At 41.1% G+C, this 26,794-nt stretch overlaps 1 protein-coding gene across 6 annotated transcripts in view; it reads right to left on the reverse strand.

Annotated features, from left to right (window-relative positions):
• Positions 1-26,794, reverse strand: part of PARD3B (par-3 family cell polarity regulator beta) — a 432,959-nt gene that overhangs the window by 293,699 nt on the left and 112,466 nt on the right. The gene's annotated exons all lie outside the window — the stretch shown is intronic.

Here is a 26,794-nt window from a genome sequence, read left to right on the forward strand (position 1 = left end):
CATCAGATACAGCATTACCAACAACCGTCTCAGTTGTGTGTGGTTAGATGTAAATTGCTGTTACAGTTCCTGGATCTGAAAGGAAGGTGGCGGGGGGGGAAGTCAATTCCCAACCAGTGTAAGCAGATCAGAAGACTCCCTGTTCCCAACACGCCAGAGAGCTGGCACCTGGCAGCCCGCGCCAAGGGGCCAGGAGACACCAGCAGCCATGCAAGTAGTCTTCCCACCTGCCACCCTAAGCCTGAGCGGCACAGTTCTCCCATGGCCGGCAGCAACTCTGCCTACTCAGCACAAGCCGACTTCTCCATCTTAGGGGGTTCATCTGTGGCACTTTTTCTGAACTCCCCCTCATTTCCTAAAAAGTTTATTCAGGTCATCCTGAATTTAAAGAGCCTACATCATACTCAAATTGTTAGGCAGTGTTAAGATATCTGTACGAAAGTACAAAGGGTGGATTTATTTCTCTCTCCCCCTCGCTCTCTCATTTTTAAGGTATGTGTACACACTCTACAAAGTCATCAATGCATAGCAGATCTCCTCTGACACTCCCAAGACATGTGTCAAAAAACATATCCTCTGAGTAGCAGCGTACTGAAACAGAGACAAACACTTAAAGGAACTCATTTGCCTAAGGAAAGAAATGAATGTATGAGAAGAAAAAAGAAGGAATATGATGAGAAAAATCCTGAAGTGTTTTTAAGGAAGAAATCGACATTTTCAGGTGTTCCACTCATTTGTAATTTGGTTGCTAGAAACATGTCAGTTCATATTTACCAACGCGTATTTCAGAGGCACACAAAACCCCTTAAATAATTAGGTGGAAAGCCTGCTCTCCTCTTTCCGCTGGCGCCTGCTTCCTTTCCGTCGCCACACGAATAGCTCTCAACACATACAATTTGTTCGGTATTTTCCAAAGCTTATGGGAGAGATTAATTCCAGTACCAGAGTCAGCCCTCTTCGTACTTTATGACTGCGCTGCAAGGAAACGACCCAGGTATTCACACCGCCTCCATCACCAGACCATCACTACGCCCCACGACTGCACAGAGCCGAAAGGGGGACTGACAGCCATCGCAGACAGACCACGGCAGCGTCCTCCCTAGCTCCAATTAGGGAACTAGAGTCTTTTCTTGTTTGGTTTTAAATGACTGCTAATGCCGACCTCATGGAAAAGCTGATTCTGTACAGATCTGGAAGAGTTGAAGTCCATCACGATTCAAGAAGTTTCCCAGCGGTGGCTCACTCCAGTGCTCTGCTCCCAGATTCGCCGTGGCGCTGGCGGGGCGCAGGACAGGCTCTGCCGGGGCCGGGGCGCGAGGTTGGAGGCGGCAGCCGGGGGCTCTGCCGCCGCGGCGGGACGATGCATCGGAGCTGACCCGCAGCGGCCCCCCGCCCGACGCCGGGCAGAGCCGTTTCTCACTGCTGTCGCTCCTCGGGTGCCTTCAGTGAGAAGCCTGCAGTTCCCTAGTCTACACCTAGGCACTATTTTGACAGATTAAAAACCCAAGGAAAACGTATTCCTTTATGGTATGGAACACACCATCAATTAAGTAACATGATCTAGATTTAAACTCCCATTTTTTACAGTGTGCAGAAAGGAAATATTTCAAGTACCACATATATTGGTAACTGAAAGATTTAATGTCTTTCCTCACCAATGAAATAAACAGCCATTTATTTTCCAAAATGTTCATTCAGGAGGGAGCTACGCAAGACTGCGGTTACCAATAAGGTTATCCTGTAGCAATTCTAACATTATAAATATGTTACTAATCAATCAAAACATCATAAATATCAGCTTCAGGCTTTCAAAGAGAATGAATACAATTAAGGTTATGTAAATCAGCTATTCAAAAATAATTGTAGTAATTGACTTCTCATTTCCAATATGGAAAATTCTTTAACTGGAACAGACTGCGAAGCCTCTCCTGACACAAGAGAAAACATCTTCAGGATGCATGAAGAAATCCCATACAAATATATTGTAAAATACTCTTTGCAATACTAGTTTATCCTTTACTAATATTTATAAACATTGAGTTCAGTAGGTCAGCTTTTTTTTTTTTTTTAAACACATCAAGGTATTAATCTATAAATTTGTAAACTACAAAAGTCATCCCATTAGTCCATGCAGGTGTTACATGCTTGCTGTACTTGGGCATTTCAGTTTTCTACAAGCTCTTTAAAGAACACATGACTATTTGCCGATTTCTGTATAATTGAAATGGTAGCAACACACTTTGTTGTGATTTCTATTAAAAGGTGTCAGACTTCAACAACTTACCTAGACAATTCGTAAGTTATCAAAACTTGGCACTTCATGTTATTTAGCTTACTAAATCCCATTACTTCTATTTACATAGTCACAACATAAGACAGCAACAATGAACAGTTTATTTTATTAGCATTTTGGTTGATCACAAATGCGACAAAATTATTACAAGGCAATTTAGTAAGGTGAAATTTGGTTTTGCATGGTGTCCAATGGTACAGCTCTTTCAGTATTTTATTGATATTCCAATTATGGAGCCTACAGAAAAGTAAAACAAAATTACATAAAAATTCAATGACTTTATTCCCAAACACATAGAGCAACACACTCACATTCAGTTAACAACAACTCTCATTAAAAAAAAAAATAAAAAAAAGAAAAGATAGGTAACAACGGAGAGGCAAATGATGTTTCGGAGTGAAAGGGACTGAATAAAAAGCAGCAAAATGTTTCACCGACGGAAATCATTGGCCACTAAGATGCCAAAAACTGATGGAATGTTTCATTTAAAAACCCAGGTAAAGTGTTCCTGGATCCCTGTTCTCATATGAAGTGGTACATTTTCCAAGGGCTGCCAGTCCTTCCAAAACTAGTTATGCCCTGCACCATAGCATAACCTTCCACAATTTTATTTTCACCCCATTTGGACACAGATACAGGACTATGCTCTGGATGTACAGCTAACATACATACACTGCAACCATTTTCCCTGTGTACTGGAATATATATTGTACACACAGGAGGCAATAACAAAGAAGTCCCTCCGAATTAGACTTGCAAGTTTCAAATGTTAATTAAGCACAATTAAATGTAAATAATTTTGTGGAGTTTCAGAATTTCAAAGAAAAACAAATTACCACCTTTGAACGAACGCAGAACTTCACAAATCTTGTTCTAAAGCACTCATCTCAAATTCAAAACCAAATGGCTTTCTGTAGCCCTGTATACCATTTTAAATAAAAGTTTCATAATTATTTCTCTTTTCAAATTATGCTTTTAACAACTAGTTTACTGTTGACAAGGTTAAAAACTGTACATTTTAATAGCTTTTCTAGGCTGAATTAGAGAATACACATCACTATTTCCTTTCCAACTCCAGACACCATGGATGTATGCAAGGCACAGAGACACACGATAAAATGAAAGCTTGTTTGCAACTAAATTACTCAGCTTTCAACTACTGTCAGGATTAAAAAAAACAAAAAAAAACCCAAAAAACCAAAAAACACCGAGAGAAAAAGTTTGCAGTTACAGGCTAGCATCAGTACACGATTAGATAAGACTTTCAACAATGGGAATGATATTTTGAAAGGCACAAAAAGGAGTTAAATGTCCAACTTTAGGAAATTTTTCATTTGAGTTGGATGGAAAAATTGTCTTCTTACTCAGCTTTTCCACATTCGCAACTTTTATTTATATTTTCCCTCATTATGGACAACAAAGGCTAGTAAAAAAATTTCAGCTTTGTTTAGACTTGTTTGCTTCAATACTGATACTTCCTGCTGATGGCTGCAAATGCTCCTCAAAATAAAAGCCTTTAATTTTTTAACCATATCTGTATTTGACAGCCAGTGCTCCTGTGGGAGTGATTATTACTTATAAACATGATGTTGAGAATTTTCTTATTTTCTGTCTTTTCACAGAAGCACTCCCATCTCAACAAAGAATTGTCCAGAGGGGCAAATTCAAAGCTCAATGACCAAGACAGCTGTTCACCGCTGCCCTCAGAGATGCTTAAGCACCAACACCAACACAAGATAGGGACAAAGTTACCTCTTCAGACAGCTGTTTGCATCAAGCTAACAATTTCACACATTTTTTTTTTTTTGAGGCAGCCATAGTCTGACTTTCCCCCCTTCCCCAACCACTCGCTTCTGCTCCTTCACACAAGCACTAGACCTTGCTAGATCCGTGATGAGCTGGTTCAGAGAACTAAACCAGGCAGAAAACCAGCTCTGAATCTTTCAGCTCCTCAGACCCCACAAAGCATCCCAGCACAGGGTACGGCAAATGGTAGGGCTGGCCCCAGAAAGCAACGGGAATGAGCAAAGGGCAGTATGGAGTGGGACCATCTCTTCCACCATTAACTTTTCCATATTCCCATATTCCAGTTCCACCATAAGTACCATTAACGTTACAGTTCAGCTGATCAAACTGCATCCTCAGCCTTACAAAAGGACTCACAAATTTATGTCAACACATCACTGAGTTAACACCTCCTCAGACTGCCACAGCTTTTCATGTTCCAGTTATTGCATACCTCTGCATTGGTTAACCAAGCTGGACCACTCCTTGTGTGACAGCTTCCACAAGGTGACAAGCAGCACACTGAAGAGTGCACGTATATGTTCACGTCATGAAATCTGAACACAGCAGCAAGGACGTTTCTTCAGTTTTCTAAAGCACTTCAGACCAAGGCATTGAGGAATGTTAAAATGCACCACATCTTGAACAAAAAACTTCATAAAGTCACTGCAGAAACTCTTCTAGAGCTCCACAAACTCGTTAAAGCAAAATCAGATTTTAGTATATTAGTTATGAAAGACTCCCAGTCAAGTGGTTGAAAGATTAAAGTCTGGCAATAGTACAACACAAGCAGAACTAATGTAATGAGGGTACCTCAAAAATGGGCAAAAGTGTTGCTTAATTTCTCAGCTTTCCCGGAGCTCTACAGCCTTTCTTCGGGGTTCTGTCAAGGTATTCTTCTGGCACATACCGGTAAGCATTGGAAGTGAGATTCTTGCATAATAGAGTTTGCCTTGGAATTCCTTTAACTTAAAATAAAGGCTGTCAAGGAGAAGTACCAATACACACACCATATGGCAGCCTTCATTCACACCTACATATGAAAACAAATTACAAATACATTATATGAAAGCTATGGTGATTAGCCCATCTTGTTTACCTACATGTCACAACTACACCAAAGTATCTTCCAAGGACCTGACATTTTTCTGATTCTCATTATTCATATTTCTTTCGGTATGACCTAAAGGTAGCCAAGAACAGCACCCTACGGTACACAGCGCACACACTGGTAGCCTCTGTTCTCAAATGTTTTCAATCTATCCAAGGCAAATACGGAGAAGGAAGAGAAGGGGCATACCTAAGGAGATGCCAGACCCAGCTTAAACCTCCACTCTCTTTGGGGAAAGGGAAAGGAGAGCACTGAGGGTATGGAGTGTCCCCGACCCGGGTGACAACACAGCCTCACAAGCAGTTGTTCTGCCACAACCAAGTGGACTGAGCAGAGGCCAGAAAAGAAGAATCGCAGGGGAAATATCCGAGGCTAGGACTGGCAGAGCCCTGCACCTTTTAGTTTGCTGAAGTGCACAAGGCCACTGGAGGTCCTCAATACTGCCAAATGCTCCAAATACATGTATTTCACTCTAAAGAGGCACATGACTTTTTAAAGTGGCCAGAGGTGATATTCTAAATAATGACTTTCTCAATAAAATAAGCAGAGCATTTCAAATTATAGCTAAACAGCAAAAGTTTGCCCAATACGTAAGATACCAATTGCTTCCAGTCTCCGCATTTTAATCGGCAGATCTTTTCCAAAAAATTTGAGGTTCATCCTCTTATCCATTACTTACCACATCTAAAACCGATTGTGCATGAAAGACTAGCTATTTTTTTGTGTGTGACCAAAGCAAAACATATCCCTGTCTTCCCATTACTTCACGGCAGCCAAACAGGCACATTTTTCTGAAAGGTCGTGGCAAAAACTCCACCTGATTGATGACACCTTACATATTTGCTTTTTCCTGTCCAACCTATTCCCTCACTGGCACACGTGACTGTACTTCAAACAATGCAGCTGATTGGGCACTTAACACTGATATTTGTGGCAAAGTTTGATGAGCCCTTCAAGCATGACTGAGATGTAATTTTTAAAGCCACTTAGTAACTACTTGAGTGCTGTTATGGAGATCCATAGTAACAATACGGACGTCCCTTGAAGGTTGACTCTGGGTAGCTTCCCTGGCAGATATAAATGCTCATGCTAAAATGTCAAGGATTTATAATTATGATGGCGGATGCATAAAAACATAAAGCAAGCCTTATTAGGGTTGATTGAAGTAAATATACCAAAGGACATTTCTCCTTTCTTGTATAAGAAGATTCATGTTCAGTGCTATTTGTAGGCTGTCATACTCATTATGTTTTCATGTGAAATGGCTTCTGAGTTTTGCTAGATAAGAAATGCCCTTTGTTTTTACTCCTCCTCTATCCAACTAAAAAAACAAATGGAAGGAGGACGGTAAAAAGCAAGATTGATTATTTCCTTTCCATTTACCTTGAAGCAGAGTTCGTTCACCTATACGGGCTGTACAGACAAGCTGATTTTGGAGAGTCTGTTTAAAATAGTGCTGTAAAATAGAGTTATTTATACCAAAGACTGTATTAGTTATTATAAACATGCTTGTCAAACGCACTTACTGTAATCTACCTTTGAAAGGCTAAAGTTTACTATGCCATGGTATCTGAAATAAGTCAGTTTATCCTTAGAAAAGGGAAGCGATACTGCAGTTACTATATTGTGGGTAAGTGTTGATAAATGTTCACTTTCATAAAATGAACTGCAGTCCCTTATCTAATTTAAAATGGTACTTTGATGCTAAATTAACAGTTTAGCCCAATTCCACAGGCAAGCCTCCTATAGCACGCGCTGTAAAAGCAAGCCAGCTAACCCCACAAAAACGCGTACTGATGGAACAGATACCTTGCTGAACAAAGGATCCACAGAAAGTAGCAATATTCTTGGCCACACACGGAAGAGTGAGCCAACGGGGCGGAAAGGCAGACGAAGAGGGCCCAAGCTGCTCCCAGGCCCTTCTGCACCACGAGCAGCTCCGGTCGCCCGAGTCTTTCGCAGGCACCTTTCCTTCCACAGCTACGCAGCAGCCCTGGCCAGTACGCTGCACTCTCTTACTGACCAAGCAAGGAGAATAAACTCAGCAGCCGCAGGACTCATTGCTCCTCACGGCTAGAGCTTTTCAACAAGCTTTCTAAGAAGCCCCACGCAGGAAAAAATGAGCAGTAATCAAGCCAGGACAGGAGCACGCGAGAGGGGGAGGTAGGCACACGCCTTCACGCTTCTTAGCGCCCGCACTACACCCGCACTACCCTCAGTCTTTCTTTCCAGTAGTTCCCTTCCCACTCCACTCATGCCCTCTACCTGCTTTTTGGCATGTCTGCACAGGTGCTTGTGGCCTGTTAACTCTCCCCAAATCCCACTAACAGGCTGCGGTCCCCTAGGATGCCATTTAAGGTGGCTGCAATACTTCATGGCTTTGCAGAAAAGAGGCGGGGGCTGAGGTGGGAACAAGCGAGGGGCTGCTCCCTGCTCCCATCCTTCCCCATCCAGTCACATCTGATCTGGATGTAGGAGCCCACAGGACAGAAACAGAGCTGGGAAAAAATGAAATTAGGGAACCCTTTGCACAGGCCCGTTTCTCTGACCAATGTGTCCTAAATGCTCTGTTTATGACCTGCCTTGGCTACAAATGCTTGAAGAAATCATTGGTTTTCAGTACTCCGCCAGATCTACTTTCAGTACCAGTAATTTTTACTTGTTCTTTTTTTTTCCCTTAATCAACTGCATACAGCAAACACAAAATTTAAGCAAGCAGAGCCCCCAAGGCAGCTTGTTAAGCTTCAGCCTATATCCATATCTGAAAATTCTCAGAATTTTAAAACAAACTGCAGTAAAGAGACATTACATCATTTCAGCAAGATCAGAACATACTATTGAAATTTCTAAGTATTTGCACGGCTCCTCACATACAAAGCAATAATTTATGCTGATAAAAACCACTATGTTTCTGTAACTAAATGAATTAAACTTTGGTATGTTTTCCAGATTCCTTTCCAAGTTCCCAAGTACTGCATAGAGGGGAAGAATCGCTTCACTAGGCCTGATGGCTACACTCTTGCTAATCAGCCAAAAATGCATTTAGCTGCCTCAGCTGCAAAGGCACTGACTCCAGCTGATTCCTATTCAGCTTGTCTTTCATCTGGGCCGCTAGGTCCTCTCCTGCATGTCTGCTTTCTATCTGTAGTTGCAACCAGTCCCATTCAACCCAACTCAATAACTTCAATTAAATCAATTAGGTTCAAGGTGCTGAATGAATAAACAAAACCCAAATCAATGCCTACCAAGCTACTCTTTTTTCTCTCCCACTGTTTTGACAGTATATATCAGGTGCAAAAATCCAGTTGTTCCTTTGGCCATATTTACTCAGCCAGAGCGTATGAATTTGCTGTTTATTTTTTAATGGCTTAGGGTTTTTTTTTAAGAGGAAGTTAAGGGATGAGGGGACGAAATATAAGGAGTAAGAATAAGAGAAACAAAGATTACTTTAATTGTAAAATCCATCAGAAAGTATAAAACCATCTGTACTGCATAACACACATGACAACTTTCATTAGTATAGACGGGCTTGATAAATCTTGGGACGTTGCCACACGTCATACAGTTCTCGCACTGTGTTTCTGTCTACGCAGAAAAACATTCAGTATTTACAACTGCCAAGAGTCCTATTCTTCCCAATGCCTAGTTTAGTCAGACTGCATTATTTGCCCTGTCTCCGACAGTTTGTGTGTCAGGCTCCGGAAAGGTAAGAGTAAGCTTCCAAAAACCGGTTGTCACTGTGACGAGGAAAGGGTTGTCTCTAACGATAAGCTAATGCTATCAATCCCTACTAGTTTGTTATTAATTCTCTCAATAAATGGTATTCCTAGGGGTTTCTAGAACATTACAATAATGCACATATACCCCCTGGAAACAACAGAAAATACATACCTTCTACCTTCTTTGCAGGGTGTCCCAACTTTCCAAACAGTGGTGACCCTCTATGCTTCAGAAGCATAAGCGCACTGCAGCTGACCTTGACCTAAAGCAAGCACGTTCCTAAGGCAAGCTCCTAAATGTCATGATTGTTTTACACACAAAATTTGAGGAGGAGAGAGAGGGGAGAAAACCAGAAGGAGAAGGAAGAAGAGAGAAGATTAATAGAAGTGCAACAGGAATGTCACCAAAATCCTCAAAATTCACTGAGTAATTAGCTTGTTCACATAGCTGGTGTTATCATACTCGCTAGTAAAAGACTACAAAGTCAGACGCTGCCACTCACAGGAGAATTATGGGCTGTCTCTTTCCTGGGAGTGGGGGTTGTTTGGAAAGTCAGTCCAGACTAAGGAGGCTACCACAACGGAAGAAGAAACCTTTTCTCAAGTTATGCTCTCTTAGAAGATCAATGAGACACAAAATTATGAAACATGCAGAAGCTTTCAGAGAAGTGTGGTGGTTCCCAACACTTCAGCTCCAGAGACAGACATTCCCAAGTGAACTATCAGAACAGAAGGACTAGAAAAAAATATTTTGACTTGACATCTTAATGCACCATTACTTTGAAAACAATGAAACTAAAAGTAAAATTTCCAGAGATAGTCACAACTCCGGCAATAACAAAAAAAACCCTTCAGTGACAGTTACTCATTTCAGCAATCAGTTCATAACAGACATCCTACTGCTGCCTTGCTCATTATACTCCTTAAAAGAATGATCTACATGTTGCAAGTCTCAGTCATTTTTTACCCTAGCATTAGCTGCCCACAGCATAATTTCGTGGTTAAATTTCTTAGTTTCTCAGTAAACAAATTAAATGCTGACATCACGTTCAAGATTCGCAACAAAATTAAACATGCTATTTTAAGGTTTTCCAGTTGAGAGGTGGAATTCGAATATAACTGCAGAGAAAATGGCATTTGCCAGGTTAGTAACAGCTACGTATGTATCCATGCATGTTGTGTATCACTTGGATGTAAACAGGTTTGCAAGCAAACAAGTTCTCACAAATAGACTCATTCTACTAACCGCACATTGGCGCTTGCTATTCAAATACCCACGTGTCTTATTTAAACGCACAGGCAAAATAACCACCACTCTGAACATGACAATAGGCATGTTCTTATCCCCAAGTGTTATTACAATGGCTTTTGTTAGCTGAATTTTGAAACACTCATCTACAAGGCTGAATTTCAATGTCCTGAGTACTTTTTGGACAATTACTTGATGCAAAGTTTTGCAACATTCAGCTATAAAAATGCGGACTACTAAAAGTCCCCCCTATGAACAATGATAACTATCTTTATTGCAACATTTTTTTTTAAGAAGACTATCTTAAGACAAGCATTGAAAGCAAAGAAAACTGTGCTGTTGTACTCAATACAGTGTACAATACTGAGCATGATCTTAGCTATACTAATTAAGGTAAAACTCCCATTAATTAATAAAAATGCTCAATACATTTAACCAAGAAGTTGAATTCAATTAATAGATTCACATTACTCAGTGAAATAACAGATTTTTTTTTTTTTTTAATGATTTGAGGCCTTGCCTTTTTTTTTATTATATATAAACATCCTCATGCTTAGGGCCTAGTTTAATTTTGATCGTAATAGTTCAAATATTCTGCAAAACAGTGACATGTCTTGGGAATAAATGACTTCAGACCATTTGAACCATTATTTGAAAGTTTCCAATGGGATCTTTCAGAGAAGTCTATTCATCTGTTCTTGACTCCTGATTACAAATCATAAAGGGATTTATTCAGAAAACCAAAGCATTTTTTTAATATAAAAAATTCTCAGAGTGAATTATATACCACTGTCCAGAAGGACATTCAACTACTCAAACAGTACAATAAGAGATGAGTAAAATTCTTCCAGCTAAAAGAATACTCTCCCAAAATGTTCCAATTTTCATGAATTAAGTTCAAATAGCTGGAACATCATCAAGCAGAAAAGTCATCAGGGCTGGAGTCACAAAAGACTCAAGTATTTTAGCCTCTTCTAGAAAAATAAACACGGCTATTCCCCTCCCTATCCATGAAGGTCTCAGCAGTAAAAGGGGATCTGTGCTCTCCTAGCTTTATGATAAGCACTTGAATGGATTCACAGCAGAATCATATTTGCTTTTCCACTGCCACGTTGCCTTGTTAACCGACATTAGTCTAATCATCTGAAATACGTGAATGTTCAAGTTGGTAGAAACCGCTAACAGCGTTATTGATTCCCTTCTTTGTCTGTGTTCGTGAAAGATTTTTGCACGCATTTCCTCTGGTAAAAACACCCTCGAATACCCTATTAACAAAGCGACATTCTTGGTCCTCAGAACAAGTTTCTCCACATACACAGCTGTCAGTTAACCTGTGGCTACACCAGATCGAACGCACAGTCGTTTTCTCCAGGTAAACCAGATTTCCTTAACAGCATACTACAGTTTAAGGCTTCCTAGGCTTTCCAAAACAGAGAAAAAAAAAAAAACGCACACAAGAGTTGCTGACAAGATTACGCGTGTATCCATGCTGGCTTGAGTCGTTAGCCTCTATGCAAATTATTTTCTTTCCAGGAGACAAAGTGTTTCTTCATACTTTTAACTGAAACCATATCTCATGGGTCCCCATCCAACATAAAATAAATAACTTTTCACTGGTAATTCAGCAGGACACACTCTGCAGAGCTCAGCAACGGTGTTTAGGAAGGTTCCCAAAATAACTTCACTCTCGCATTAAAGATCTGGACATCCAAAGTGCTTAAAAAAACTTCACTCTGCAACAACAAATGGGAGTTGCACTTAGCAAACGCAAGGGCGTTCGCTATCCACTTTGACACAAGTTAAAATGAGAGAGGTTTAGGAGACAAAAAATTTGCCTCTCTCCTCTCACACAGTTTCATCTTTCATAGCCATAAAGAGCTCTCTCAAAGTAAAACCAGGGCTGCGTTTGGTCGCAGCCTGCAGACGGGTGCCCAGAGCCCGCAAAGGCAGCGCTCACTTTGCTCAGCTCTTGCTCAGGGCTGTGTGGCACAGCAGCAACCCACCCCCAAAACGCAATTTTCACAAGGCTTCCCCAGAAGCTCAGGCGTCGCTACCTGCACGTACTCCAGGGACTCCCCACACGAAGATTTAGAGGCTTCAGGAGGGCCGAGCAACAGAGCCACCACCTTCTCCTCACACACCAGGAGAGCTAGAATAGTGGAAGCCCACCTAGCTTTCAGAGCCATGAGCAGGCAGAGGGGAATTTGCCAAGTACCAGTGGCACAGGCTATTAAAACAGAAGTTATCATCACAGGTGGACAGAATAAGATTTTTTCTTCCTCACAATTGCATTTGAAATTAGAACTAATTTTAAGTAAGTTAGCCTAATGGAAGTCAAATGCAGACCAGTACTTGTGACGAGGAGCTTGCGGTGCAAACAGTTCTGGCCAAGTTTGTGGTACAAATACAGTTGAGCTCTTTACCTTTTCTTATACGTGCTGTTTAGGTTACCTGGGAGAAAAAATATGATTTTTAATTAAAAGGAGGCCGGCAGAGCTGTCTTTCCATGTCAGCTAATAACTAATTAGTCCTTGGCCTCTCGACTTTCAGGGCTTCAGTATAGGGAAGAGGCCAGGAAAGCAGGTCCATCCTCTTCCCCGGGCTCCAGGTCAGAGCCACTGCAATGGTCACTAGCAGTTTCTGCTGGCCTCCTAGCTAGTGCTCACCTTGCTTGCTTGCAGACCCTCCCAAGAAACTACTACAGCTTCTGCCAGCCGGCAGAGCTCCTCATCTTTGGACGTGCCACCCCTTTCCACCAGGGGTGCAATCGTTTATACTGTTTCTGACCTCCCTCCAGCCGCCGCTCAGCGCACGGGGAGAGGCAGGCTGCCGTGGCGCCTGTGAGGCCGCGTAAGCTGGAGAAGAACAGCAACAGGATTCCACAGCCACTTCCTACCCTCCACCGAAATGCTCACATGTAGCAGGGTTTCTGTCAAAAGTTTTAAAGAAACTCAAACTATTGGACAGGGGAAAGCCTTGGGCTATCTGCGTGGAGCTCGAGTTTCGTGAAGAAGTAAAGGATGAACTCCCGAGAGCCACGGCTGACACTTCTTGGCAAACAGTATATTCTCTGCACGCCGGTTTATCCAGGCTATTCAATTCAACAGTCAGCTCATTCGAAACAACAACAAAATCACGTGTGAACTCAAAAAGCAGGGAAGCTGGCTCATCTTATTTTCTTACTGCCTCCAAATAAAAACTAAAGGGCTGCAGAAAAAAATAAAAACTGCAAGGACTGAACATTTAACTCCTAAACCTTGAAAGACTCTTTCTGGTCTCATCTATTCTATCATCTATATAGTCTACCATACATTATGTATAAACGGCTTCCATTTAACATATCAGCTTTAAATACAAAACTCTTGATAAATCTCTTTTTAGGACACATCCAGAATGTTTGCCATTTTTTCTTAACTAAAACTCATTTTAGTTCTCTGCAGCTTTAATTGAACTTCAATTTCTAAAACTAGCTTGACACAAGCCATGAAGAAATTAATATTCTACTAAATAAGAACTGTCACTCAGCATTTCTTAAGCTAAATGTAAAAATCAAGACTCTGAATAAATGTACGTTAAGTATCACTGCATAAATATGCATATAATACATTTTCTTCATAAAAAAGTGTTAAACTTAATGTAAAGGTATTTAATTGCACATCAACATTTTAATCGCAATCAATCACTGAAAATGAATTTTTTTTGTAATAAATGTAGAAATATATATAATTCATATCCAATTACTTTAAATACATTTCTTGTTCACTCCCCAGTTTGGAAACCAGATGTATTACCCCTGCTAACTAGTACCTCGGGACATAACTGCTATTAACTACTAACATCTTTTCCCTTCTGCAGTCAACACAGTTGTTATGCTGGCAAGGATATCAATTGAGGACCCCGGTTTCTTACCCAAAAGTGCATCACTGAAGGTATACCCACACTCAATCTCTTAAGTTTTTTTCTTTTTATGCCAATAAAATATTCCAACCCTATTAGAATGCAAATATAAAGAGATAGAGAAAGCATGCATAATACTATTAACATTCAAAGAGTTCTTGGTGCCCATTATCAGATATTAATTCCCACATTAACTCATATTTCAAAAAAAAAAAAAAAAAAGAAAAAGAAAAAAAAGCTGTTAGAAGCTGTATTAAAAGTGAACAAAAGAGGCAACAACCACTGATGTGATTATGCAGCTACTCCCTTCTGAAAGTTTCTGTGTCCAGCAGCACCAAACCCGCACCATTTCTGCTTTCATTACACACCGGACATGTAAGGCTATGCTATTGCAAGACAACCTTGATAGGCCCTCCCCACCCCTCCTGTTTCAGTATTTTTAGCTAGCCTCCAAAAACAATCAGTTATTTTTACCAAGTCTCTAGACTGGTTTCTTTAAAGATCTTTTAAATCCTTTTTATGACACTTTTGGAGGAAAAACAAAAAAGATAGCGTCTTGGCACCCGAGGAGCCAGTTTCAGCTTGAACTGCATCAGCGAGGCAGCTGCCAGCCGGGAGGCTGCCGACAGATGGGAGAGCTCATCTCAAGCAGGCTCCTGGCACGTTTTCGACTACCTGCCCAGGTGTGTGTACCCACCCGACTTCGTGAAAACAAACCTTCCTTTACCTGTTCCCTTCTATTGCCTATTAAGGTAAGTGATGCTGTGTCAGTGGGAAAAGCCAAAGCAGCCTGCCATTTCACACAGGAGAGAGGATCCCAAGTAAACAGCCACACTGCCAGTTTTGCACATACAAACAGTATTTTGTCCACCCTTGTATGGAATTTATTCCTAGATGAAAGGTGGATCCCTATGTGATATAAAATACTTTTTTCATTATTACTTGCATTCTCTCTCTTACATGAGCTCAGGAGTCTCGGATCAGCACTACGTGAACACAAATCACGTAAACGCCCAGCACGTGCCAACGTCGCAGCCGTACTGCTGGTCCCAGCGGGATTCTGGTGTTACCTCGCTTAATCTTTGATGTCTGCTGACCAACCTGATTAGTCTGCAAGTCCCTTCAAAACAAGGTCACCCAAAATATCATCCGAATAAGCCTGACGCGTGTGACGCATCCAACCAGACTATAGGTTCACCAATACTCCATAAGTCATTCTTAACTAGTATTTTTCAGATCTGAATAAAAACAGACTACATCTGAGTCACATACAGAGGGAGTTTATCTTCAACACACATACTTTCCTCCACGTCACATGGATGAAGTCTAGTGACTAGTTACGGCCCCCCGAAAAGTCTGGCGCTCCTCCCGATTCCCTTATGAAGGGTCCCGTTACCAGCTAGGCATCAGCAGAGCGACTTTGAGCTGAGAGGCTAAGAGCTGAACATACCGACTTTTTTTTTACTTTTAGATCCCTTTCATCATCTTCCAAAACAAAAGCAAAATACAATTAAAATAAAAATGAAAGAATTCAGGGCCACATTCAAATATATTATGTAGCACTATGAACTGTCGTATAAATGAGGTAAATTTGTTTTCGAAATACCACAAAAAAGCAGTTCCAGCTCCACAGTCGTGATACAGATTCATGTCGTCTTTCATACTAAAATAAATTGATAATTTATGACATTTAAAGCATACATAAATAGTACTTAAAATAACCTAGAAAGAAATACAAACAAAAGAATTTATCAGCTCTGCTAACAAACAGGAATTACAAAGCATTCCAACATTTTTTTTAATTCAACGAAGATGTTTAGCTACAGCAAGCAGTGAGAGAGAATATGAAGAATTTCTCTGTATCATTAATGGAAGCCATGTCCCGAGTTAAACATCTTCTATTGGCACATACAAATAATAGAAAACACCTAATTTCCAACTATGGAATTATGACTTAAGTGCTTAATTCCTGGATTTCCAAGAGACTAAAACTTCATTTATCATATTAAGCATATTTACAATTAGTTGCTAGTTTCACAGTTTTTAATTAAAGACACTGTGACAATAGAAGGACACAAAAATAAGGAAGTACAAAAACTCTACTGTATTTTTCACAGTTTGGCAGCATGAGAAGGCCACGACTCCTGCTTCAAACACAGACACATAAGGCACAACGAAGCTGGTTCACGCGAGACAGTACATGATATCCACAGCAAACCTGGGAATCAAGCCTGCTTTTCTCAAGTCTCAAGTTACTATTTTAATCCTGAAATTATCTTTTCTCCTGGACAGCATTTTTCATCAATAGCTTAAGGGCTTTACAAAATATTTACTGCAATTCTGCAAACAGGGGAAGCGGTGCACTACGTCAGGTCACTCACCCAGCACAGGCCAGAGAGCCAGTGGGAGGCCTTGGGCCCAAGCGCCAGCTCGGGGCACTCTCAAACACGCCACTACCTCTCTGCGGTCCAACGCAAACACCCCGTCACAAAAAGCAACGAGAAATTTTAATCTGTTCTTTCTAAAAGGAAAAGGACTCCAACTTTACGATCCAGCCATTCGCTTTCAAGCTCAAGCAAGCAGATGCTGCACAAATAGAAAAGCACTTAGACACCTTTATTCAGCATTTCAAGTAAACCAGTTTTCAGTAACATTGAGCTCTTGAGGAGTTTTTACATAGACCAGTACTGCTGTAAGAGAATAACATAGCTAGAAACCCCACAACATACACTTAACTACTTGCACTTTAATTACTTGCTTAAGTGCTTTTTTGGGAGCACACACAGCCATCTCTACAGAGACACAGGAGCATCATCAAGCAGCAGCCGTGTGCTTGCCATAAAGCATTACTCCAGCCTGGAATTTCTTTGCTGGGAACAGAATTCCCACACTAAGAGAGGGGAAATTTAAAATTGCCGATATGCATTGATGAAGCTCTCACGCCTAGCTGCAACATATGCCCTAAAATAAAGACACCCAGCTGGAAGGCTCATGCAGAAAGTGAATTGAAAAAAACATTCTCAATGACTATGAGGCTGACAAGCATAAAATTGTCTGATTGTTTTCATATTATATACGTTTCTCAAAATTCATCAGTTAAGACACACCAATACTACTTCCTTCCTTCCCCAAATCTCCTACTTAAGCACACTTTTACAAAGAAAGGCTGTTGAAAAGTTTTCCCTTTGTAAAGCAGTCTCCCCCAAGCCCTCACCACTATTGCTAAACAGATACCAGGATTTCAGAGCAGGTAAAACATGCAAAATTAAAACAAAAACAAAAACCCCCCACATAATTCAATCAGTAGATACTAATAAAAACGTATGACCAAAGTCTTGATATATGTTATGGGGACCTAAGTTTCAAGGTCTTCACGTCCCCTAGGAACACTTGCTTTTCTGTAGCATTTCGAGATACAAAAAAGTGCGAAGAGGTAACTGAAGAAAACACATCTCACGAAGCATAGTTTTAACACAGTTTTGGCAAAAGTGTTGCAAACCAACCTTTGGAGGAATTCAACAGATGAACACGCACAGTATGCACTAGCTTTGAATAACACAGACCAGTGGTACTTACATAAATTTTAAATATTCAGCAGCCACTTAGCAGCAGCTGTGAAAACTAGAGATGCACAAACAAAAAGAAAAAAAGTTAAAATTTTTTCAAATCCCAAATAACTGAAAGACATGAACACTCACATTAAATGCAGGCATAAACAAAATGTTTCCCAAAACTTTAAAAATGTATATTCTGCCCTTAAAATGGGGAGAGAGAAAAAAAAAACTCTTTCGTATTTTGACCATACAAAAGGAATTCAATTGCCAATGGTGCAATTCTAATGAACCAATACTGATTACAATCTTTTTCTACGACAAGGTATGCAAAACCAACAAATAAAATGCATCAGAGCTCGGTAAAGATCAGTAGTTTAGCCTCAATGTTATCTACTGCACATCTGCCACACCACATTATCTTACTACTCAAGCATCATTTTTGCATTTCAATGTAGTAGCTCTATCAGATTAATGCCCAAGACATTTCAGCTGTGTTTCAAGTAAATAAGTGGACATACAGGAATATTATGCATGGCCTATATCATTGACACTAAGCAAAGAAAATGTGATTAGCACCAAATTGCATCTGACAGGGGAATCAGAAAGCTGTCAAACACAATGACACGGATTCAGTATTTAGAAGGTAAAAGGGGGAATAAAGAAGCTGGCCAGTCTGGCATGGAGACAGCAATAAAACACAACAGCTATGATAAATTAATTCATTTACTTATGAAAAATTAGAGGCTTCCACACACAGCTCTCATTTATAATCTTGTCAATCTGGCAGAGTAAATAAAAAGCCTATACAATACACACAGTGGGAGGAAGAAAAGGAAACAAAAGAGGGAAAAAGGAAAACCAGATTTTTGCATTTAATCTAAAAGAATAATTTCTTATTTAAAACCACATTAGATCAAGCTTTTGATAGGATTACTTAATGCAAATATACATTATAACAGTGGTTACTGTATTTACTAGAGACACACCCTGTTAAAACAACAGTAGGGTTGACATCAAACACACAAAAGCCATTTGGAGCAAAATGAAATTTTTAAGTGCAATAGATGTTATTACTAGGACTATCAAAAGGACACCAGAACAAGCCACAGAAGAAAAAAAGCAAAGTATATTCAAGGGATCAATCCTGGAGCAAGAAGAGGTCCAAGGAGGACATGTTCACGCCCCAGTGTGCCTGTTAATGGCAGCTAATCCTGAAATCCTATCGGGAAGGGACGGTCTGCGAGATCCTGGGCAGCCTGCAGGGGTTTCCAGAATGCAGAATAAGCAGCACCAAGGACAAGTGCCAGCACCAAAACAAAGGCATGATTTTCACATTTTAGCATTTCACATTTTGAGTGATCATTTCTGATTAAGAGCCTCTTATCTTTAGATACATACCTTGGGCCATAAATGTTAAGACTACCTTCAGTTCGCATCTAGTCCTGAAACACTGCAAAGATGGTTCCAGAAGCTAAAGAAGATAGCTGGCTCTGCCACTTACTAGGCGCTTCTTTACAGCAACCTAGAGGCCCCAAGAAACCAGAACTCCACTGTGCCGCACACCCCAGAACTGCATCAAAAGTTGAGCCTAACTCCTAAAGAGAAAACCTGTGGTTTCCAAAGCCAGTCACTAACAGTGTTCTCCCACCATTTACTGCATGTCCAATCTACACGGGAGCAGCAGACTGACAGAGCAGACATCTTGCGACAAGCACACAAGTCTGTGGCAGAGCTGCTAACTTCATCCATGTCATCTAAGACCAGGACAGATGACTTGTCCCAAAGCACCATTCTCCCTCTCCAGTCTAATGCAATTTTCGTCAGCAAGTATAGGTGAAGAGGGGGAAGGCACGGCGAGGAAGGACAGTCCTACCTCCAAACCAACACACACACCACAGAGGCCAGCGTGCTGCAGAAGAGCAGGGCTGTCGGCTTCAGGAACGCTATGCAGCAAGGCTGGGCAGCTCTCGTGCCGCCTGCGCCCTCCTGCCGCTAACGGGCTCTGTGATATAGCCTTGCCAGCAAAGGCTCTGGGCTGGGAGCAAGCCCTAAAGCTCAACGTTTGGCAAGTACGCCAGTTCTCCGGCGTAGGATCAGTTCCTTCAGCTGGACCTATGGAAAGTCGGTTCTTCTTCCAGCACGAAGAACCGTAAAAGGGGCTGAAGTATGGAAGTTTTTTTAAGCAACCTGACAAAGTGCTGGACTTTACTTCTAGTTAATGTTTTCAGTACTTGCTTTCCACTTTGCCTCTAGGTAAAAGGTAAGCAATAAAACTTCGACTAGAAGCCATCACGGTAGGCTGGAGGTAGCTCAGACATCAGTCAACTTCCACATAAACACACCAACAAGCCTGTGCACATGACTGTGCCATTAACCATGAACTCTCTGTTACGAATTATATTCTAACCTCCATAGAGTTAAACTATGGGAGTTTTTTGGGTTTTTTTTTAAACAAGGCTATTTTGAAGTCTGTGAGGTGTTTTAGAACGGGTATTTTCTAGTTGTCTTTGGAGAAGTAATTATAATAAACCTATTTTCAGATGCATGAAAATTACAGACCCTGAAGATTTTGAAACTTGTACCTTTGACACATATCTCTAACCATTACATTTTTTTTTTTAAAGAGTACATTATTTTAACCCTCATTTTGGTATACAAGTATTTAGTCTCCAATTCAATATATACAATTCAATACATACACACATACTGCTCGACAGCTTCTGTTGCAAATTCACAGATTATAAGTGTTGCAAGGCCAGCTGGGGCTTACTTGTGAATTTTTGCAGATTCTAATTTTTTCCCCATCCAAACTTAAGTATGTAACCCTTATGCTTGTGGCCTCCAAATCCAGGCTTGCTGCTGACTGTACAGAAAGATAAGCAAAACAGAAATGAGAATTACTTAAAAACCTAACCTCAGTCCAAGAATACAACACTGTGGAGGGCAGGGAAAGTAGGTAAGCAGCAGTAGTTGCATAAATGATCTCCTACCCATTCGCACTTAGAGGTCTAGTGACTTTCTAGAAACATTACAAGTCTTTAAAAAAAAAAAAAAAACCACAGGAATGTGTTTAAATTCCTAGCATCCTACATATTTAGAACAAAACCCAACCAATCCTGTACCATCCCCATAGGGGAATATTTGCTATACTATCGTTTAGAAATAATGTGTTTTCCATTTTTCTTTTTTAACAGAAAACTGCAAATACCATTTTAGGATTAGCCAGTACTTCAGGTTCTATGTCAGCTTTAGGCCTGCTTTGCTTTTCCATTTTACATCACTGAATTTTGCTCAACCTTTTGACTGAAGAGAACCTTCATATACTTTTATGATACCAGCAGAGAATGACCAGAAGAGGGCACAAGTGACCCTGAGGAAGCCACAGTTCAGGCTACTGAAGAACATTTATGAACCGACCACTCAACCTTTCATCAAATTCACAACAATAAGCTCAAATAAATTTTTAATTCTTTCATATTTGAGTTTTACAATGCTTTGAGACAGGCAATTTTAAAAGTCACTTAGTATGCATCAGTGGCAACATAACCACAGGAAAAAAACCCAGAATCTTGAACTGACATCTACACCAAAAATGTTAACGTTTAATTCCAAATTTTCAGCTGATTACAGGCCGTAGGCAGTATCAAATGTGCATATACACCACTTTACATGGCCTATTTGAACTTGTCAAGAGTATAATTGCAGCAGGGAGCAGAAAAACCCTGACAAAACTGTGTAACGTGAACATTACAAGAACTACTGAAAGCGTGGCCAAACCTGGACACAAGGTAATACCTGTTAATGATAAGCTACCTCACGCCACTTAACTGCCCTTTTAAAAGCATATTAGAAGCACATTCTCTCCGATAAATACTTTCTATTTTGACACTACCTGCTACATTAAGGAAACAACATATTACAGCTCACAACTATGCCATAAAAAGCTTGGCTTATGGTTAGACCTGTTGTATCGCACCCTTGAGCAGAGTTTTTGGTTTTGTTGCTCTTAAGGTGTACTGCTAAAGAAAAGAGAACACAACATCTAACTGAACAGGTAAGTTAAAAAACGTCTTTTTTTTTTTTTCAAACAGCTATAGCTGTGCTTGCAGAAAGGTACAAACCAGATTATTATATATTCCAGCTGTCACGGAGAATTTCACAATTGGTCAGAATACAAAGCATGACTAGCTGTAATGTCTCATTTGAACATTTGCTACTGAATTAAAACAGATTTTTGTAAGACATTTTCCTATTATCTTTTCATCTTGACTATTGCAAGAGAGTAACTTTAGCCCACAGGGCTGAGACAAGGAGCAGATCACAGACAATATGGTAATGCTGGAACAAGCACTTAAGAACAGATAAGACAAGACTTGAATTAACCATTCTTTACTTCCTTTTTCCTTCCATTCCTTTAATCTTCGATTTCACTCTTTCAGTACTTGTCTGGTGCGTTTCACTTGTTATGAAACTGTTATGAGCTCTTTATCCTCTTTTCAAATTTCAAGAGAGGCAGTGATATTAAGCTCTGCTGCAAAACAAACACCAAATCGCAGTCTAGGTAACTTATCATTTTCAGGCCTAATCCTCAAGCTCAAGTAAGTGCAACAAGAACCCGGAGCAGCGCTTCTCCAGATGCCTACAGAAGACTAAGCAGGCACAGATCAGAGCACAGGTCCTGCAGTACTGGGTCTGTTCGGTTCAATTTGGAGGACTGTCCTGACCCTCTGCTTTAAATGCGAATCTGCTAAATAAATACTTCCTAGCAGTAAAACCTGCTAGAAATTACTGCTTGGCAGAGTGCTGCCGACACCACCCTAGCAAAAGGATCAGTGCAACCCAAGGTAAGCGTGGCACAGCTCAGTCCACCCCCATACAAAGCACATCTCCCACCTGCTGGCATACGTGGAAGGAAAAGAAGAAAAAAAGGAAAAAAAAGCATCCTTCTGCAGAGGAGGAAGAGGAGAGCTGCTGCTCAGCCAGGAAGCACAGCAGAGCTGCACATTAGCGCTAGCCACCAACGCCACGAGACGGCAAACGCAGCACCCGAGTGCCACAAATGCTCACCCGAGCGCGCGTGGGCTTGAGTCGCACCACGCGCTTGAAGCCCACGGAGGGCTGAAAGGGCTAACGGCACTGCTAGGACTCCAAGCAGCTTCGACCCTGTCCCAAGGCCAGCACAACAACAGACTACTTTGTATTCGCTCAGGAAGAACTGTGGCTTTATTTTCTCTCCAGGAGCCACTGGTGAGCCACAGCCACAGCTCCCCAAAAAAGGAGGAACCGACAAATGGTATCGCTAGCCACAGAGCAAACCCCACAGCAAGGGCTGTCCTCTCTCCAGACTACTTTGGCTTTCTGAAGTCCTAACAAGGAATGGCTTGAGGAGTCAAGGGCTCCTCAGCGACCCAAGCTGACCAAGGACTGCCTTAGAGGAGGTAACACAGACCGAGCGCCCTCCTACAGCTCTTTCCACACTCTCACTATCCAATATCACACCAAAACCACAGGTAATTTTCCTCCCCAGGTAGGCGCCCGGTAGATTCATCGGGGCCCTGTTCTTGTTCACGGATAAAGGCCAATGCAACATGCACAGCCCAGAACAGGTTTTTAGCCATCACTGCCAGCACCACCACCTTCCCCCACGTTCCTTCAGCACCGCCAGTCGAAACGGTAGCGAATAGGTGGGGGTGGCAGAAAGCCAGCAAGCACTACCTGTGCATCTAAAGCCGTAACTCGGCACAGAAATATTTATCCCTAGTGATTATGCAGGAGATTAAGAGAACCCAACTGTATTGTCAGAGCCTCAGGCAAGTTTAGAGGCTAATAAATGTCTGCTCCTCTGGAAGTTAAAGATATAATATGGAATCAGGGGGTATGAACACTGAGCCACATAATGTCTTTTTCAGAAAATCATGCTCAAGTTATAAACCAAATAGTTTTACCTTTTTGATATAACAGCAGGACTGTGTAGCAGCAGACAGGAAATTCGTTCAAGGAAAACATCGCAGGAGGGAAACTGCAGAGCACGGGCTTCGCCCTCGCAAAGGCGCGAGGGACCAGGAACGGCTGGGCCGCTGCCGCCGGGCGAGCGAGGCCTCGGGGGGCTCCACGCGCAGCGCCCCACCCTGCTGCGCCCGCCACCAAGGCGTCGCCCCAGTCGGTGAGCCCAAGGGCAGCGCAGGGTACCCGGGCGCGCTCTGTCCGACTGAGGGGCGCTAGGCGGTGAACGACTGGAAATAAACAGCCCCGAACCGATGAGCTTCCCTGAAACGATCGCCTAGACCTGGCCGGAGCCATTCCCGTTACTGCTGCTCCTCACTTGTGCACCAGCGGCAAGGACTGCAGCAGGCCCGGAGCAACAAGGCAGATTGCACAGAAATACTCAGCAAGGAGGTTCCTTCTTAAAACAGAAGGTTTTACTGACTACCTAGAAACCCCAGTTTTTCCCGTTTCCCCCAGTTTATTCACTTATGTCTGGCATTATGATATCGAGCATGACTTGCATAGATTAATTGTTTCACCTTCAATGCAAATGCCTTAAAATTCCTTAAGAGAAGAAAAAACTGTGGAAAACAAATCCAATACAACACATCCAGCGAAATGAGCTTCCAGAATTTATTTTCCCAAAGAAAGGTAGCCTGACAGTTCTTTAAAGAAGAAATGCACTAACACAAAATTAATGGTAGAAGAAATTGTTTATCTTGTCTACTTCGCAAATGTTTCTTTATATAAAATAAGGTATTAGCTAAATAACAACTTTCATAATGTATTTTTCATTGAAAGCAAATGTATACAAATTGAAATTCAAAATGGCAACCAAAATAAATATTTAGTGTTAAAGGTGAAATATTAACTGACAGGAAGAGGCGGGGGAAGGAAATTTAAGTTATGGCTTTCTATTCTTCACTTTTCATGTTGCATCTAAACTTCAAACGCTCAGTGATGTTGCCCCAGTCTCCATGACAGGAAGCACACAAAGTAAGAAAGGCAACACAGAGCCGCGAGCTAAGCGCCAGCTCTCGCTTTCCATTGCTGCGCTTCTGCCAGCTCGCAGAGCGGCAGCGCAACTTTGCCATTAAGTGACAAAGTTTGTGCTTTCCAGTCTGCCTGTGCCACGGGACAGCACCCTCCCCAGCTGCCTTCGGAGCCGGGAAAGAAGCCCTGTCTCCGGGGAAGCAATTAAGAGGACTGAAAAGGAAACAGTGTCCCAGAGAGGGTTAAAGAGAGCACTATCAGATAAATATAGAAAAAACACACACGAGTGTTTTAAAATTAGATTTGAATACTCCAGAAAAACCTAATTAAACACTAACTGCATTTTGCAGTTTTTTGCAGAAAATAAACTAAGAAATCTCTTGGTTCTATAGAAAGCAAAGTTCTTAACCATTTTATTGCCTGCTTGGAAGGACTAAATGGATACAACTGATACAAAGTGCATTCATTTTTCTACAAAATGTCATCTGACAAAAATTAACCGAAGGATAATTCCACTTCATGAATCCAGAATACAAAAATATTTACTAAAATTGTTTTAAATGGACAGCTGTGTCAAAAGGCACACTTGATAAAAATAATATTTACATTTATGTAACAACATATTTAGATAACTCCATCCAGTGCCTAGTAAGCAGCCATTTAGAATACAGTAGGGTTTTGGTGGGTTTTTTGTTTGTTTTAAAACTCAACACCTCTGGCAAGAAGAGACATTATTTCTCAGAAATTGCCCCCCCAAAGTCAAATCATCTTGACCAAAGCAATCAGAGACAGATTACATCTGTGTTGGGGTTTGGACTAACAATAAATGGCATGTTTAGACAGGGATCAGAAGCCATAAAGGACTCAAAGCCCTTTTTCTACCCTTCAACACTTACAGGCTTTCCTCCATCCTTGTGCAGTACGTCAGATGCCATCACCTTAAATGACTTTTTCCCCCCCAAGTAGTAGCTTTCTTCTTTACTTCCTACTCCTGAAGTCAATGACAGCCCTATATTATATTATTTATACCTATTCTGTCTCACATTCAATAGTCAAAATACACACAGAAGCAATTCCTGAACAATTACTAGCTTATGAACATAAACGTAGCTTAACCAGCCTCGAGAAGACAGCAGGCACCTGCATCCTTTGGATAAGCTGACTTTCAGTGCTTCTCACTGCATTCACAGCAATGAGTTAAAATTTCCATCTTATAAAACATATCTTGACCTAACAGCCAATACTGGTTATTCATTAAAATGTAACCACTACTGCAGGAATCCCTGAAGTTGCCTATATATTTTTTGAAATGTTTTACTGATTATTTATCAAGAAAAACCATCAGCCAAAGCATCAAAATTATTTTCAGTCCTAGACAGAGTCTAAGGATACACCTGAGATGCACCTAAGAAAGCACAAAAGACATCCAAGGTACGTATTAAATGGCCAAATAATTTGCATATAAATTCTGACCAAGTATAATTCCACTTTGCATTCAATTAACATTCCTCAAATCTATACTACTTATGAAAAGCTACAAATTTCTGTTTTGTCACAGGTTACTGATTTCCAGGGATTTCAGGGAATAGTACTTTCAGAGCTCACTGAGATCCCTATGAGAAATTAGGAAGAGCTTAAAAAAAATTCTCTGTCAACAGCTGTCTCTGCAGAAACAAATATTGAATCTGCAAAAATGAGGCAAAGGTTCTTGGCAAGTTCGGCTTAGTGGACCATGCAATTTTTGTAAAATAAATAAAAGTCCTAAAAAACACCATTGTCTATAAAGGACAGCAAGAGGCAAGTATTTTATTTTGCCTTGCACTGAAACTTCAAAAGAAAAAGGAAAACATAAACAAGCAAGCACATTAACAAAACTTTCAAGAAGTCAGTAACAACAGTTCACATGATTTACTTGATGTATTTTTGACCCCAGACTTTCAAAAAACAACTGAAGTCCAATCTCTGGGCTTCATCCTGCAGCACCCTACATGCTTTCCTTGCCCGGAGCACCTTGGAAGAACCCACTTGCACGTGAATTGCACGCCACGGCAATAGGCAAAGTCCACCGTTCTTCCCCAAATCCTCCGCTACCTGGTCATGTGCAGAGCAGAGCAGGCAGGGAGGAGAGGACAGGGAGAGCCCAGTCAGTGCAAGCACACACCAGTGCAAGTCTCAGCGAGAAAGGAGGTGGCAGCATGGAAAACTGGT

Source organism: Dromaius novaehollandiae, chromosome 7, assembly GCF_036370855.1.
Source record: "Dromaius novaehollandiae isolate bDroNov1 chromosome 7, bDroNov1.hap1, whole genome shotgun sequence".
Taxonomy (NCBI): Eukaryota; Metazoa; Chordata; class Aves; order Casuariiformes; family Dromaiidae; genus Dromaius; species Dromaius novaehollandiae.